Here is a 17,122-nt window from a genome sequence, read left to right as displayed (position 1 = left end):
TGTGAGAAGCTGGTTATCATAGCAGGGGGTCCTGGCACCTCAAACTCTGTCACCATCAAACAGTGTAAAAGAAAAGATATTGACTCCTAAAGGAGTGTCTTATGTTCAGATGCTATAGTGTTTTGCAGAGAAAGTGTTCAGTGTAGCTACAGATAGGAGGCCGAGTGTCCTTGGTCAGCCAGCCTGGGTGTGTGTGGAGTAAGTTAGTGGTGGGTGTAGTAACTGTCTCAAAGCTTTTTCTTTGTCTGTCTGTCTCTCTTTTTTTTTTTTTTGAGACAAGGTCTTGTTCTGTCGCCCAGGCTGGAGTGCAGTAGCACAATTTCAGCTCACTGAAGCCTCGACAGCCTGGGCTCAAGTGATCCTCCCACCTCAGCCCCCCAAGCTGAGGACTTAGCTGGAAACCACAGGCATACGCCACCATGCCTGGCTAATTTTTATGTTTTTAGTAGAGACAGGGGTTTCATTATGTTGCCTAGGCTAGTCTTGAACTCTTGGCCAGCTCAAGCGATCCACCTGCCTCAGTCTCTCAAAGGGCTGGGATTACAGGCGTGAGCCACTGTGCCCGGCCCCAGAACTTTTTCTTTGAATAGTGGAGAAGCAGAACACCTTGGAATGCTAAGGTCTGTGCAGTCTTTGCCCTGTGGGTGTTCTCAGGTAGAATCGGGCAGTTTGGGTGATGTCAGTATCATTTGAGGTCTTCCACAGTTCAGCTATTTGGGTGGGCTTCCCCACTTTTCCCCTTGTTTTGGATTGGTAAACATAAAAGGATGGAGATGTGTATGTATCCTTAGTAAGAAAGGGAGACATTGCCTTCAGAATGGGTAGAAAGCAGAAAACAAGCGGGGAAGAAAACAGAAAACAGCCTCTCTTTAAGTGTATGTTGCTGCCTGTGTGCACAGTCCTTCACCTTTTCCTTAGTATGTCCCTCCTGCCTCTGATCTCTTGTTCTTGATTTTTCATGGTAGAAGGAGGAAACAAAATTATAGAAGACAGGTGGAAGACTGTGAAGGAATAGTAGTTTGGAGATAACTATGTAAAGGGCTAATAGCCTGCACACCATTGAATTCTCTGAATTTACAGCTGTTTAGTAATTGATGTTTCATAGTGTTAACCTTGAGTAAATTCAGAAAAGCAATACTGAGTATGTTCTGCTAAACAAAAGAGGAAAGTATATGTTTTTAAAGAAACAACCTTCACAGTAGTTTCAGTAGTTAAAGGGATTTGGTTCCTTTTAAAATTATTTTATTTCTTTTTAAAAATGGTCTCACTCTGTCATCCAGGCTGGAGTGCAGAGGTGTAATCATAGCTCACTGGAACCTTGAATTCCTGGGCTCAAGTGATCCTCCTGCCTCAGACTCCCAAGTGGTTAGGAGTACAGGCATGTATCACCATGCCCAGCTGATTAAAATTTTTTTTTTTTTGGCCAGGCATGGTGGCTAATGCCTGTAATCCCAGCACTTTGGGAGGCTGAGGCGGGTGGATCGCCTGAGGTCAGGAGTTCCAGACCAGCTTGGCCAACATGGGTGAAACCTCTTCTCTACTAAAAAAAAATACAAAAAGCCGGGCATGGTGGTGGGTGCCAGTAATCCCAGCTACTTGGGAGGCTGAGGCAGGAGAATCAGTTGAACCCGGGAGGCGGAGGTTGCAGTGTGCCGAGATTGTGCCATTGCACTCCAGCCTGGGAAATGAGCAAAACTCTTTTTTTTTTTTTTTTTTTTTGGTAAAGACAGGGTCTCAATATGTTGCCCAGGCTGATCTTAAACTCCTGGCCTCAAGTGATCCTCCAGCCTTGGCCTCCCAAAGTGCTGGGATTGCAGGTATAAGCCACTGTGCCCAGCCTGATTTGTTTTTTAATAATAGCTTAAGATGTAATTCATATATTATAAAATTAACCCTTTTAAAATATATAATTGAGTGGGTTTTCTTTTGTATGTTTACATGTTTTGTGCAACTGTCCCCACTCTCTAATTCCACATTTTCATCACTCCAAAAAGAAAATCTCTACCCATTAGCAGCCACTCCCTGTTGCCTCCTCCTCCTCCCAGCCCTAGTCAGTTACTAATCTGCTTTATTTCTTTATGGATCTTTATGCCTAGTCTGAACATTTCATATAAATAGAATCATGTAGTGCTTGTCCTCTGTGACTTGACTGGCTTGTTTCCCTTAGCATAATGTTTTCAAGGTTTTTATCTATGTTGTATGTAGCATGTACTGTTACTTCATCCTTTTTTTAAAATTTTAAAATTTTTAATTTAATATAATAGAGATGGGGTCTCGCCATGTTGCCCAGGCTGGTCTTGAACTCCTGGGCTCAAGTGATCCTTCTGCCCCGGACTCCCAAGTGCTGGGATTACAAGTGTAAACTGCTACACCTGCTCACTTCACTCCTTTTATTTTTGAATAATCCTCTGTTGTATAGATATATACCACATTTTGTTTATCCATTCACCAGTTAATAGACATTTGAGTCATTCCACTTTTTGGCTATTATGAAAAATGCTGCTGTGAACATTTGTGTACAAGCTTTTATATGGACATATGTTTTCATTTCTGTTGGAAAGATGCCTAGGAGTGGAACTGTGGTGTCATAGTTAACTCTGTTTAACTTTTTGAGGAACTGTTTTCCAAACTTTTCCAAAGTGGTTAGATCATATTACATTCCCACCAGCAAGTATGAGAGTTGTAATTTCTCCACATTCTTGCAAACACTTGTTATTGTCCATCTTTTTGATTATAGCCATTCTTGTAGATGGGAAGTGGTATATTATTGTGGTTTTGATTTGCATTTCCCTAGTGACTAATGATGTCGAGCATCTGTTCATGAGCTTATTAGCCATTTGTATGTCTGCTTTGACAAATGTCTATTCAAATCCTCTTCCATTTTTGAATTGAGTCAATGGAATTCTTGCTGTTCAGTTGTAGGAATTCTTTATATGTGTTCTAGATATCAGTCCCTTATCAGATATGTGAATTCAAATGTATGATTGACATGTGATATGTGATTTTTCTCTGATTCTGTGTGGGTTGTCTTTTCAATTTTGTTTTTTGAGAGAGGATCTCATTCTGTCACCCAGGCAGGAGTGTAGTGATGCAGTCATGTCTCACTGCAGTCTTGCCTGCCTGGGCTTAAGCGGTCCTTCCACCTTAGTCTCCTGAGTAGCTGGGACTACAGGGGGGCACCACTCGTCTGGCTAATTTTGAAATTTTTTAATAGAAATGGAGTCTCTATATTATATTATGCCCAGGCTGGTCTTGAACTCCTGGGCTCAAGTGATCCTCTTGCCTTGGCCTCCCAAAATGCTGGGATTACAAGTATGAACTGCTGTGCTAGCCTTTACTTTCTTGATAGTGTCCTTTGAAGAACAGAAGTTTTAAATTTGATTGTGTCCCATTTATCTGTTTTTTTTTTTTTTTTGGTCACTTATGCTTTTGGTATCATAATAAGAAACCATTGTCATATCTAAGGTCGTGGAGGTTTACACCTGTGTTTTTTTGTTAGAGTTCTGTAGTTTTAGCTCTGACATTTAGTTCTCTGATAGATCTTCAGTTAATTTTTGTATGCGGTGTGAGGTAGGCTTCCAGCTTCATTCTTTTGCATGTGGATATTCAGTTGTCCTAGCCCATTTGTTGAGAAGACCATTCTTTCCTCACTGAAGTGTCTTGGCATCCTTGTTGAAAATCAACTGACTGTAAATCTGTGGGTTTATTTTTAGAGTCTTGATTCTATTCCATTGATCTGTGTGTCTATCTTTATGCCATTACCACAGTGTCTTGATTCTGTAGCTTTGTAGTAAGTTTTGAAATCAGGAACTGTCAGTCCTTTAACTCTGTTCTTCTTTTTCAAGATTGTTTTGGCTGTGCTAGCTCCCTTGTATTTCCGTATGAATATTAGGATCAGCTTGTTAGTTTCCACAGAAGAGACAACTGAGAGATAATGGGGATTATATTCAATCTGAAGATCTATTTGGGGAGTTTAAATTCATTTTATGGATTTGCTGTATGCTTAGGAAGTCCTGGCTAACTCAGACACCCAAGCATCTTGCCTTAAAAACACACAATTTTGTTTTAATTTATTGATGTAGTAGGCTGCCTTGGTGAAACACTGTAATTCACTGTTAGACTGGAATTGGACTTTTCAGGTTCCAAGAGAGCAAACAGCTCTTCCACATAGCCTGTAGGTTGACTTCCTGTAGTAAATGTTTTTTTGATGTGAAAGTTTGCTGATGCCTTGCATGTTTTAAAAATAAGGTGGTATTCTGGTTAATGTACATTCTGGTTAATAGAGAACTAGCAGATTACATACATGAATATTTATCAAAGAGTTAGGATATGTTACAATAAAATTGTGACATTAAAATTTATGTAATTGTTATTATTACTGGAGGAATCAGAAGATATTTTGGGACCTTGTAGTCCTTCAGGGGCCATGTGAACATCGGTTATTGTTATACTTTTAAGTCACTTCATTTACTCAACAAATAACAAAGTGCCTATCTGTGCCAGGCACAAGGAAGGACAGACCCAGTCTCTGTCCTTTTGGAGCTAAGGGGGAGATGGACATTAATCAAGATGCCATATGAAATTTCAGCTGGGACTCAGTGCTGTGAAGGTGCGTGCAATATGTCATAAAGGGATTTGACTAATCTGCAAGGTTGGGGGAGGCTTCTTGAGAGCTCTGGAGGAAAATGGGAATTAATTGTGGGAAGAATTAAGGAGAAAAGTTCCAGGTAATTGGATGAGTTTGTTAGTGAGCTGTGTGGAGATACTCTGGTTATAGCCTATTTATCACTTTTGGGAAAGAGTATCTGAACACTTGGCTCTGGTCTTTACTCTGTCCCTTAAATGCCTTGTGGCTGAGCAGATGCTCTTTCTGACTTGTTCACATACTGTTTTTTAAATTTCTGTAGCCATTTTTATTTATAGATACTTACATGAAAACATACAGAAATCTAGGCTTTTGGTTGATTGTTTTCATATAATTAAAAAATCATTCACTTTGGGAGTCCGAGGCAGGTGGATCATGAGGTCAGGAGATCGAGACCATCCTGGCTAACACGGTGAAACCCCGTCTCTACTAAAAATACAAAAAATTAGCCGAGCGTGGTGGCACGTGCCTGTAGTCTCAGCTACTTTGGGAGGCTGAGGCAGGAGAATCGCTTGAATCCAGGAGGCGGAGGTTGCAGTGAGCTGAGATCGTGCCACTGCACTTCAGCCTGGAGGACAGAGCAAGACTCCATTTCAAAAAAAAAAAAAAAAAAAATTATTTCTTTGTGACCTTCCATGGTTAGCTATTTAGAACTGCTTTAGTGGTAAATTGAATACTTTTCTGAACATTTTTCCTAGACTTTGAAATTAGGAGTCATTTCTGTTTACAGATACTTCAGAAGCCTGTCAGGGACAGAGTCTGTAGTGACAGAAGTCTGTAGGGAAGCAGATATGGATGTAAGTGATTCAGGACAGGTCATAATGCTTTAATAAGGCTTTGGAAGGGAAGATGGAAAGACTTCCTGGAGGAGGTGGAATTTGACCGGAAATCATTGACAGGCAAACATGGTAGTTGGAGGAGAAATTCCAAGCAGAGGAAATGGAACAGAGGCATAGAGCCAGACGAGTACAGGGAGTGGGTGGAATTCATGTGCATATGGGTAGGTAAGCCTCGGAAAGTAGGTAGGGGTCATGTTGTTAGGGGCCTGAAAAGTCAGACCGAAGAATCTGGATTTAATTCTCTGCTCAGGAGAGGCTTTTAGCAGTTTTTTTTTTTTTTTAGTAGAGGAATGGAATTGATTGGATAAAGTCGATTTTCCTGAACAGGTGCTAATAAGGGCCACCTAGTTACTTCTCCAGCTTCCTCTCTACAGTCACGTTACATTTTTTAGACTCTGATTGTTCCAAGGTCCCACCGTGTCTAGTGGTTTTAGGCCTCCCACATTGCTGTTGCCTTGATTTAGAAGTTGCACCTGCCTCAGGAACACAGGCACACACGCTCACCCATGCTCTTGCTGACTTTCTGTGTCTTCTGTGTTTCAGCTTAAATGAAACTTCCAATAGGAGAAGGCTTTTTGACCTTGCCTCTCTTTTCAGATTGGATCGGATGCCCTTCCTGTGTGCACCATAGCACTACGTGGTTTTCCTAGTCATGGCACATTTTAGTTTGCATTGGAGTTGCTTGTTTACTTCTCTTTCTCTCTCGATTAGATGTGCATTTCTGGAGGTAAGAGGCTTGAGTACCTAGACTTAGTAAATGCTTGTTGGCTGAATGAATGAATGAGCAAATAGGAAGGACTAGAGTCGGGAGAAAATCACTTCTGGCAAGAGTTGTCTGTAGAATTGGGGTGAGGAAAGAGCTAGCGTGGCTGAGGAGTGTGTGTGTCACACACACATACAATTTTGTGACTGACTGAATGTGGGCCTTGAGGGAAGGTGACTCCTAGGTTTTGAACCATAACTGGGAATTTAGTGAGGCCAGACTGAGATAGGGAAGACAAGGCAGGTATATTTGGGGAGAATGGCTGCAAAGGTACCACTGTTTTTCTTCTTCTTTTTTTTTTTTTTTTTTTTTTTGAGATGGAGTTTCACTCTTGTTGCCCAGGCTGCAGTGCAATGGCATGGTCTCAGCTCACGGCAACATCCACCTCCCAGGTTCAAGCAATTCTCCTGCCTCAGCCTCCCGAGTAGCTGGGATTACAGGCATCCGCCACCATGCCTGGCTAATTTTTGTATTTTTAGTAGAGACGGGGTTTCACCATGTTGGCCAGGCTGGTCTCGAACTCCTGACCTCAGGTGATCTGCTCACCTTGACCTCCCAAAGTGCTAGGATTATAGGTGTGAGCCACCGCGCCTGGCCGGTATCGCTGTTTTTAAGGTGTCATTGGGTAGCTTTAGAATGTGTATATACAGCGTGACATTGGAGATGTGGGTCAAAGATTAGGGAGTCATTCATATCACCCTGCTTTTTTTCTTCATTGTACTTCCAGAGGGCAAGGGAGCCTTGGTGCTGGAGTCCTTAGAGGTCAGCCCCCTGGGCATGGGGCAGGGAGAGAAGGGCTGTGAGGAGGTCTGGAGGGGCAGATGCAGCGGCAGCAGCACAGCACAAAAGGTACAGACAGTACCTTTGGTTGAATGAGTGAATTAATCAGTTCAAAACAATTAGAAGTCACAGTTGTGAGTGTGATTGGAAGAGGAGCAGAGAAGGGGCCTGAGGGCAGAAATGTGATGAATACTTACATTTTAATGCCACCAGAGGGGAGAGAACCGGTAGAGGCTGAGAAAGAATGGTTGGAGAGGTAATGGAACAAGCAGAATATGAATTCAGGGTTGCTGAGTGTGGAGGGTTGAAAGGAGGTTGTCAGTCGTAATGCTGCAGAGTTGAGTAGACTGAAGACTAAGGAAGGGTATTGGTTTTGTCAATTCGATAATGAGAGAATAAAGGAGTAGAGATAGGGTGGATGATTATTTCAGAACCGTGGTGGCATATACAGAGTACTGGTAGAAATGATGGTGAAATGATTGATCCAGTCCAAGATGAGAAAAGAAACCTGATGGGCTGTGAGTGTATTAGTTATCTATTGCTGCTGTAACCAATCATCACAAACCCAGTGGCTTCAAACAGCCCAGGGTGGAATCTCCTGGTTCCCATGGGTCAGGCATTTGGGCAGGGCAGGGCTGGGTCTGCTGGATTGGGACTGCTGAGCTGCGATTGAGGTGCTGGCCAGGACTGGGCTCACCTTGGAAACCTCTGGTAGGGGAGGATCCACTTCCAGGCTCCCTTGGCCATTTGAAGGACTCTTTTCTTTGGGCTGTTGGGCTGAGGGCTCAGCTTCTCGCCAGCTGTCGGCCCGAGGCTGCCCTCAGTTCCTGCCCCAGGGGCCTCTGCAACACCATAGCTTGCTTCATCAGAGCCAGGAGGGACAGTCTCTAGCAAGACAGAAGTCACAGTCTGCCCATTACCTTTGCCATGTTCTGCTGATTAGAAGCGACTTGCTAGGTCCAGCCCACACTCCGGGGGAGGGGGTTACACAAAGCTGTTAACATTGGCTGGGCGCAGTGGCTCATGCCTGTAATCCCAGCACTTTGGGAGGCCAAGGTAGGCAGATCACGAGGTCAGGAGATAGACACCATCTGGCTAACACGGTGAAATCCCATCTCTACTAAAAATACAAAAAATCAGCCGGGCGTGGTGGTGGGTGCCTGTAGTCCCAGCTACTCGGGAGGCTGAGGCAGGAGAATGGCGTGGACCCGGAGGCGGAGCTTGCAGTGAGCTGAGATCACACCACTGCACTCCAGTCTGGGTGACAGAGCGAGACTCTGTTTCAAAAAAAAAAAGCTGTTAACATCAAGAGGTGGGGATCATAGGAGGTCCATCATAAAGTTTGTCCTCCACCGTAGAGGGGCGGTGATGGGATTAGAAGACATTATAACAGTTCTTCAGATGAGGCCTTGGAGGATGCAGATGGAAGAACGGGAGCTTTCAGAGGCGGAAGTTTTGAAAGTGCAGTTCCAGTTGAAAGTTGGGATAGTCAGGTGGTGACGCTTCTCAGGAGGCCTTCTGTGCCCTTTGTCTTCATGTGCCTTCTATGTACTCTCTCCTGTTAGACAAATGAACATTCTGTGTTATAGTTGCCACCGATAAATCCATCTGTCTGGCTAAAATGGAATTATTTACCAGCGAATTCCTGGCCAGTGGAGGTATCTGCCCTCTTGCCTTATGGTTTTGTTGAGGATCAAATGAGGTAATTCATATGAAGTGTTTTATAGACTACAAAGTAATATGCAAACAGAAGGTATTAAACGGTGCTACCTTTTTCTCTGTGTTAAGTAGAACACATGGAATTTAACTTACATTTTCCTTAATAACTTCGGTTCATTACGTTGTATGTAGCTTATTAAACTGGGCTTTATTTAACACTGTGATTTGGGTTTTTTGAGTAGAGAATTTACTTTTATGATAAATGACCCCAAACTGCTATACCTTTCAAATCCTTGTGTCCGATTTTTATTGTTTAAAAAAACAATCTCACCTTGCTGTTGCCTGTCACTCTTTTGCTTCTGTGTGTCAGTTTTGAGCAACATTTTTTTCCCCTCCGATTTGTTGCATTTGTTGCTTCTGATCTCTGGGCTTCGCAACCTGATAATTAAGCATATTAGAGCTGTGAGGAGTTTTATAGTAATCCAGCTACGAATGTGGGTCGGAGAAACTCGTCTCACAGTAGAGTACATAAGCTTTTGTGCATGGACTTCGTAAAATTCACTTTTGGCCTTCAGAGTGTTCTTGGCTTCCTTCCTAGTTCTGGCTGTGTTCGAATTAAGGGAGGTTCCCAGATAGCTGACTTCCATTCTGGGGCTGTGGCTGCCATTTTCTTGGCGTCCACCTCATTGCTCTGTTACGAGAAACAGTGTCATTCTCTTCTTTAGTTTTGATGAGGTTTTAGTTCTTTGGGCAGTAGCAAGTAGTGATAGGTGATGGTGGTCTGTGGTTCATGGACCAAAAAATGTTTGAGGGGCATGGAGGATCTTTAGATAAGATCAGCTTCTAGGTGTATGTGGTAGCATTCTGTTCCACCGCTCTCCTCTCCTTCAGGATGTCTCCCTCCCAGCTAAGCTGCTCGGTGTTCCTCAGTGGGAGCGTTTGCCTTAGCTTTCTCTCAGAGCATCTTCCTTACTTTTTCTGCCCACATTTTTGCATTGCTGCTTTGTGGAGAAGCATTGCTGCATTATTAGGGAGAGAACCGTGTTTTCTTGTGGAAATCACACAGTAGTGTGGGAGAACTGGTCTGGTTCTAATTCTGCCCCGTCCTAGCTCGTGGCCTTTGCCCAGTGCCTTGTTAGCCATGTCTTGGTGTCTCCGTTTCTAGAATAGGCTTAATGTGTGCTTTGCTACCTTTTAGGATTGAAATAAGATTTTATATATGAAAATGCTTGTTATACGTACATAATATTGAATAGAATGCCTAGTTTGTTGGGTTGATTTTGTTGATATTTTACAATGCTTTCTCTGAGGAGTTAAACAAAATTATCATTAGTATGAGTAACAGTAAGTACTGCTAAAACAATATTTTAAATTTTATACAGTTTTTTTTTACTGAATGTATTCTAGTTGAATCTATTTGTACAAATGTGGACATTTAGTAAGTGCTCTTTGATTATTTTCAGACTTTGAGTATACCGGCTTCCAAGCCAAATTAAATTTATGAAAATTCTAATGATACTGTGATTCATATCTAGAAAGAATAATTTAAAAAAAATTGTGAAATCACTTTAAACATGCTTTACATGCATCTCTGGTAATAGAGAATCAATTAATCTGATTTCTCAGGCCATAAATCTGGCTTGATATATTGTAATATTAGTTCCTGTGTCAGCCTCTTAGAACTTGAACTGTTTTGTAGTCTGTTCAAGCTACTTGTTTGCTTTTGAACTCAATTCTAGGTGTTGAACTCAATTTGAGAGCCTAAAATGGTTTGTGCCCCAATTACCTTAGAGGTTACTGTTTCATTTTTTTATTTAGCCTGCCCCAGGAGTAGGAAGTCGGCTACCTACCAGACTTTTTCCTTTTAACTTGACTGTATACTTTAATTTTTGTCTCTATCCCATGGGGGAGTTGTGAGGGTTATTATAGTATAGTAGCACTTAATGGCATATTTTAAACTTCTTGAAAAGTGGTAATATGTGAGCACATAACATTTTTGTACTGTAGCATATAATTTTTTCCCACACTAACCTTTTGTGGTTCAGAAAAAGAATAAAGTTACTTGGGCTTGGGGTGCATGTTGAATTGCCCGTCTCATAAAATCATTAACCTGATTTTAGGGAGTGTCTCTGAAACATGTCTTTTGACAGACCTTGTGCTGTTTTTTATTTATTATTAATAAATTAATATTTATTATTCATAAATTAATACTAATTAAATAATTGTGCTCTAGCCCCCAATTTTAGTTTGGTTTTCTTGGTATCTGTGAAAACTGTTGAGTATTCCCCCTACTCCTAAGTTTTTTTGTTTTTTTTTTTTTTTTAGCAGGTTTAAAGTAGCTTTTATCATATTGCTTGATTTCTCAAATGAATAGAGGGATGAGGTTCCTTTCTTTAAAAATATCTGCAACATTGCTGGACTGAGAGGTCATATCTACAGTTTTTTCTTTTTAAAAAATTTTTTTAGAGATGGGGTCCTGCTCTGTTGTCCAGGCTGGAGTGCAGTGGCACAGCTCACAGCTCACAGCTCACTGCAGCCTTGAACTCCTGGGCTCAAACAGTCCTCCCGCCTCAGCCTCCCAAGTAGCTGGGACTACAGGTTCGAGCCACTGCTTGTTCAGTCTTTTGCTTTTGTCTCAGTGGCACAGTACCAAGACACAGCAAATCAAAGTGACCAAGAGGATGAGTGGCAATTCGGTGGCCTTACAGGAAGAGATGTGCTTGAAAAAGACAGAAGGCTTTTTAGTAAATTCCACCACCATCACCAGGACAAGAGATAGGACCATTCTTTTTCCTTTCCATAAACTTGGGGGCTGGTTATTAATTTATGAATTCTATAAGTAATTTGAGCTTGTGTTATGTACCAGACATTGTATTAAGTATTACCGGAGATACTGGGAAGAACAAGCCAGACATCCTTTCAAGGATGCATTTGATAAAATCTCATTTCGAGTATGTTAGGAAAATATTTATTGGAGAAGGAAACCTCCTAGATTGGTTTTAGATCCCGAATGGCCTTAGGGATTGAAAATGGAGTTGTACAGCTCCGAAGAGACAGCGACCATCGGGAGCGGGCCATGAGGACTATGGCGGTTTTGTTGAAAAGAAGGTGGGGAAGTGTGGGGAAAGGAAGGTGAGATCAGATTGTTGCTGTGTCTGTGTAGAAAGAGGTGGGCATAGGAGACTCCATTTTGTTCTGACTAGGAGAAATTCTTCTGCCTTGGGATGCTGTTGATCTATGGCCTTTCCCTCAGCCCCGTGCTCTCTGAAACATGTGCTGTGTCAACTCAGGGTTAAATGGATTAAGGGTGGTGCAAGATGTGCTTTGTTAAACAGATGCTTTGAAGGCAGCATGCTCTTTAAGAGTCATCACCACTCCCTAATCCCAAGTACCCAGGGACACAAACACTGCAGAAGGCCACAGGGACCTCTGCCTAGGAGAACCAGAGACCTTTGTTCATGTGTTTATCTCCTGACCTTCTCTCCACTGTCATCCTATGACCCTGCCACATCCCCCTGTCCGAGAAACACCCAAGAATGTCTTGTTTCTTTATGTTAAGTCTTTAAATTGAGTAATTACTCCACCTTTATTCTTATTTTTCAAAGTTGCTTTAGCTATTCTAATTTCTTTATCTTTTCATATAAATGTATAAGTTTGTCTATGCTGAAAAAATAAATAAATAAAAAAAGAAAATGGAGTTGTAGGTTAGCAGAGGACATTTCTGAAAGGAGTGACTATTTTGTAATTAAAAAGCAGTTTACAGAAGATACTGTGGCAGAGACTGCTAGCTGATCATGAAACCCATCTCCTCCTCTTCCTCCTATTCCTGGGCATTTTCCAGTCCCCCTTGGAATCGTGACCAAATTCTAGCCAGGGGGGTGAGAGCAACGAAGTGTGCCACTTCCAGACTTGGCCCCTGAAACTCTTGGGGTATGGGTATCATGCCTTTTCCTTATCTGGCTTGATGCAGAGGGCCTAGTGACCTAGAAAGTCTTCTGCCACGAGGTAGAAGGAGCACAGGCAGCAGAGCCACTGCTGCGAGAACAGTCTGCCCACCAGGAGCACCTGTTTTGGACTTTACCTGAGCAAGAAGTGAACATTTATGGTATTTGAGCCATTATACAGTTAGCCTCCCTAACTATCTAGGCACGATGCCTAGGATGCTAAGCAAAACTGGACTGAGAGATCATATCTACAGTTTTTTCTTTTTAAAAAATAGTAAAGGTGCTAAGATTCAGGCTCGGCTTTAATTCTGTGGAGACCTAAATATTCTTTGTCTTTATTTCAAAGAACGGTAAATACAGTTTTCATTATGCTGTGTCTCTGTTCCAAAGCCTGTAATCACTTCTTACTATATAGCATCTTGTTTCATTAATCCATCTTCCAAAAACTCTAATATATGTATATATTATCCATATACAATGAATGTGCCTGTGTGTAACATCCTGATCTAGGTTCTCTGAATGGAGACAAAATGAATAAAACATAGTCCATGGCTTCAAAGAGTTTCTGCTTGATAGCCAGGTAGTTACTGAATTTCCATACTGCTATCATCTGTCCCTTGTTTTAACCTTCAAGTCATATATTATTTTTTCATTACCTTTTTTTAAAAGTATTGTTTCAATTAGATAGTATACCTTTTGAAAACAGGGAATATATATTATAGAGCTCTGCATCTCTCCTCTTGGGTATTTCTATTTTTTTTTTTTTTTTTTTTTTGAGACAGGGTCTCACTCTTGCCTAGGCTGTAGTGCAGTAGTGCTGTCATGGCTCACTGCAACCTCGATCTCCCAGGCTCAAGCAATCCTCCTGTCTCAGCCTTCCGTTTAGCTGGGACTGCAGGCACACAGTACCACACCTGGCTAATATTTTAATATTTGTAGAGACAGAGTCTCGCCATGTTGCCCAGGCTGGTATTGAACTCCTGGGCTTAAGCAGTCCTCTTGCCTTGGCCTCCCAAAGTGCTGAGATTACAGGTGTGAGCCACCATGCCCAGCCTTCTTGGGTACTTCCAGCAGAAACTGGGCACTATACTTGAGTAACCATCCCTAGAGTTTCTACTGATTATCTTGTGTGGATATTCTGGTATAGTTTTGTATTATGTACTAACAGATGAAAGTACTTTTAAAATCTTCTAGGAATTAGTGGAATTATGCTGTTGAGGAATGTTAGGATTGGAAGGATCTTTTATAGATCATTTGTCTAATTCCTGATCTTTTCGGTTGATCATCTGATTTCTGATACTCAAGGTGTGGCCATTAATTGCAGCATGGGCATCACCTGGGGGCTTGTTAGAGGCAGAATCTCAGGCCTCCCTCAGACCTGTGAATCAGAACCTGCATTGAAAGAAGATCCTAAGATAACCCACATGCACATTACATTTGGAGAAGTTCTGCTCAAGGTCAACTACCCATTTGACTCTTGAGAAAATTGGGAAAGTCAGAGAGTTGCCCAGAGTCATACAACTGTTTATTTTAGTCGTTCTCAACCTTGGATACATCTTGGGATCACTTGGGGACCTTTAAAAAAATACTGAGGCCTGGGTCCCATCCCCAGACATTCTGACGTAATTGGTCTGGGCATCAGAGTTTTGGAGATCTCACTAGATGACTGGCTAAGGCTGAGAACCATTGATTTGATTAATGATGGAATCCAGGTTTCTTCATGCTCTAATCAAGTATTCCTTCCAGTCCACCATGACTGTACATTCAGAAACAATGAAAAACATCCTCCCAAATGTTTACAGTAATGCACCACTCCATTTCATTTCCTTTATAGGAATTTACCCCTATTGGAGAGTGTCCCATTTACCATCTGTCTTTCCCCCACTAGAATGTATCTCCAAGAGGACAGGACCCTTGTCTGTCCTGTTCAGTGCTGTGTCCCAGCTCCTGAACAGTGTCTGGTACATGTTAGGTGCTCCTTTAATAGTTGTAGAACAAATGGAAGGAGCTACCGTAAAGAAGAGTGTGTTCTGTGAGAGGAAAACACAGGCTACTCTAAAGGTACCCTGTGGGCGAGAGGCTTCCTGAAGGGTGAGGGGTCTGAGTTGAAGTGCAGAGTCAGCGGGGGAGGTGCTTGAAGACCTGCTTCTGAGGAAGGACTTGAACCCAGATCTGACTTGAAAGCTTGTGCTTTTCCATTCCACTGTGTTGTCCTGTGGACAGAGTGGCTCACTGATTTGCCCAGACTTCTTAGCAGTGAGTGGTGGACTGGAACACACCACCGCGGCTCTGCAGGTGCTTAAGGCCAGCCCGCCTCCTTCTATGGCAGAGCCGCCCCAGTATTGCAGACAGGCGCCTGGAGGGCGATCAAAACACGAAGTTGTGCTGTGAAAGTTCCTGGCCCAGTGTCTGGCACAGGGGTATCTAGTACAAGGTAGCCCTTTATCATCATGGAAGTTTTTTTGTGCTTTGGCTTGTTTTGAGAACCTATGGTTTTCAAAGATAGAATGACTTGATTTCAGTTTTAACTTTGGTTTCTTTCCTAGTTAACTATGGAGACTTCATTATGCAGTGCTGTGGAGACAGCGTGATTGGTTTTTGTCTATGATATTTCTGTGTCATATGTTATTTTAGTGCCCAGTTCTTCCTATTATTTCAAATATTCTGTCACTGATTTACTTATTGTCAGACTTTGAAGTTGGGTATAAAAATCCTTTCTTATGAAGCTCTTCATTAGTGCGTCCCACTGAACCAAAGTGCTTTTTAAAAACTTTTCACCTAAGACCATTGTTAAGATATCTCAAATGGTAATCTTATACCGTCGGTTTTTGATAATAGGAAGCCAGGAAATGTTAAGCCGTGAATGTAAGACATTATTTTTAACATCGTGAAATTTCAAGTTTTAATTCAGAAACTAAAATGAGATATTACATTCATGTGATTAGTGGGCTATTACTGGCGACTCTTAAAGATGTTACAAGAAGTCACCGTGCTGCTGACTTTTCCCCTATTGGAGATCTTCCCATGAACCATTTTTCCTAAGGTACGCTAATTCCATGCTTACAGTCATGGGTAGAAAGTAATGTTGGATTTTCCAAAGGATACATGAATTCCGAGCCTTAACTAGTTTATAGGGTGAATCCTTGGACATGACTGTTACCACAGATGTTATTATAGTTAACTACTTTTTTTGTTTTTCTGTCAGGGTCTCATTCTGTCACCCAAGCTAGAGTGCAGTAGCATGGTCATGGCTCACTTCAGGCTCAAATTCCTGGCTCAAGTGATCCACCCACCTCAGTCTCCTGAGTAGCTGGGATTACAGGCATGAGCCACTGTGCCTGGCTCAGTATACTACTATTGGTTAAATTGGAGAGGGAAACGGTCCTAGAACAAGAATTTTACAGAAATAGAAAAGAAAGAATTAAGGAGCTCATGGTTATCCTGGTAGCTAGGAGTCACATTATAGAGAAGGACTTTATTTATGTGGACCCTGAAAACAATTTGACTTCTGAAGCACTTGATCACAGACATAAGGGAAAGGAAAATTAAAAATTCTTGGAAGTCAACTTTAGTCAGATTGCAACATTTTTTAGCATAAAAAACTCAGGCACGGTGGGTCACGCCTGTAATCCCAACATTTTGGGAGGCCGAGGCCGACAGATCATTTGAGGTCAGGAGTTCGAGACCGGCCTGGCCAATATGGTGAAACCCCGTCTCTACTAAAAATACAAAAATTAGCCAGGCGTGGTGGTGGACACCTGTAGTCCCAGCTACTCAGGAGGCTGAGGCAGGAGAATCGCTTGAACCTGGGAGGCAGAGGTTGCAGTGAGCTGAGATCCCGCCACTACACTCCAGTCTGGGCAACAGAGTGAGACTCCGTCTCAAAACAAACAAACCAACCAACTCAACAACAAATAAATAACTCAGGCAATCCTGTTTGTTCTTAGAAAATGTTAACATTGTTAAAGCTCACCCTCATTAACCATGGTAACAATAGTGTTTTGTATTTGTGTGGTACCTTTGAATTGAAAGCACTTGGGTATGTGTTATCTAATCCTCCTCCTGCCTGAGAGAGAGGAGAGAGAAGTATCCACCCTCCCTTTTTGGATGAGGTAATACAGAGAGGTTGAATTACTTTCCTAAGGTCAGCTAGTAAATTAGAACTGAACTCTTTATATTTTATTTTATTTTAATTAATTTTTTGAGACAGGGTTTTACTCTGTCATCCAGGTTGGAGTGCAGTGGCGTGATCATGACTCACTGCAGCCTCAACTTCCCGAGTTCTAGCAATCCTCCTACTTCAGTCCCCCCAAGGTATCTGGGACCACAGGTGTGTGCCACCATGCCTGGATAATTTTTGTATTTTTGGTAGAGGTGAGGTTTTGCCATGTTATCCAGGCTGGTCTTTACTCCTAAGCTCAAGTAATCCACCCGCCTTGGCCCCGCAAAGTGTTGGGATTACAGGCATGAGCCACCAAATTTATTTATTTAT

General features: G+C 42.1%; 1 protein-coding gene across 18 annotated transcripts in view; it reads left to right on the top strand.

Annotated features, from left to right (window-relative positions):
* CAMTA1 (calmodulin binding transcription activator 1) overlaps positions 1-17,122 on the top strand; it is a 979,133-nt gene that overhangs the window by 16,863 nt on the left and 945,148 nt on the right. The window lies entirely within an intron of this gene.

This window comes from Pongo abelii, chromosome 1, assembly GCF_028885655.2.
Source record: "Pongo abelii isolate AG06213 chromosome 1, NHGRI_mPonAbe1-v2.0_pri, whole genome shotgun sequence".
Classification (NCBI taxonomy): Eukaryota; Metazoa; Chordata; class Mammalia; order Primates; family Hominidae; genus Pongo; species Pongo abelii.
Note: the sequence above shows the minus strand (reverse complement) of the source record. Positions and strands in the feature narration are given on the sequence as shown.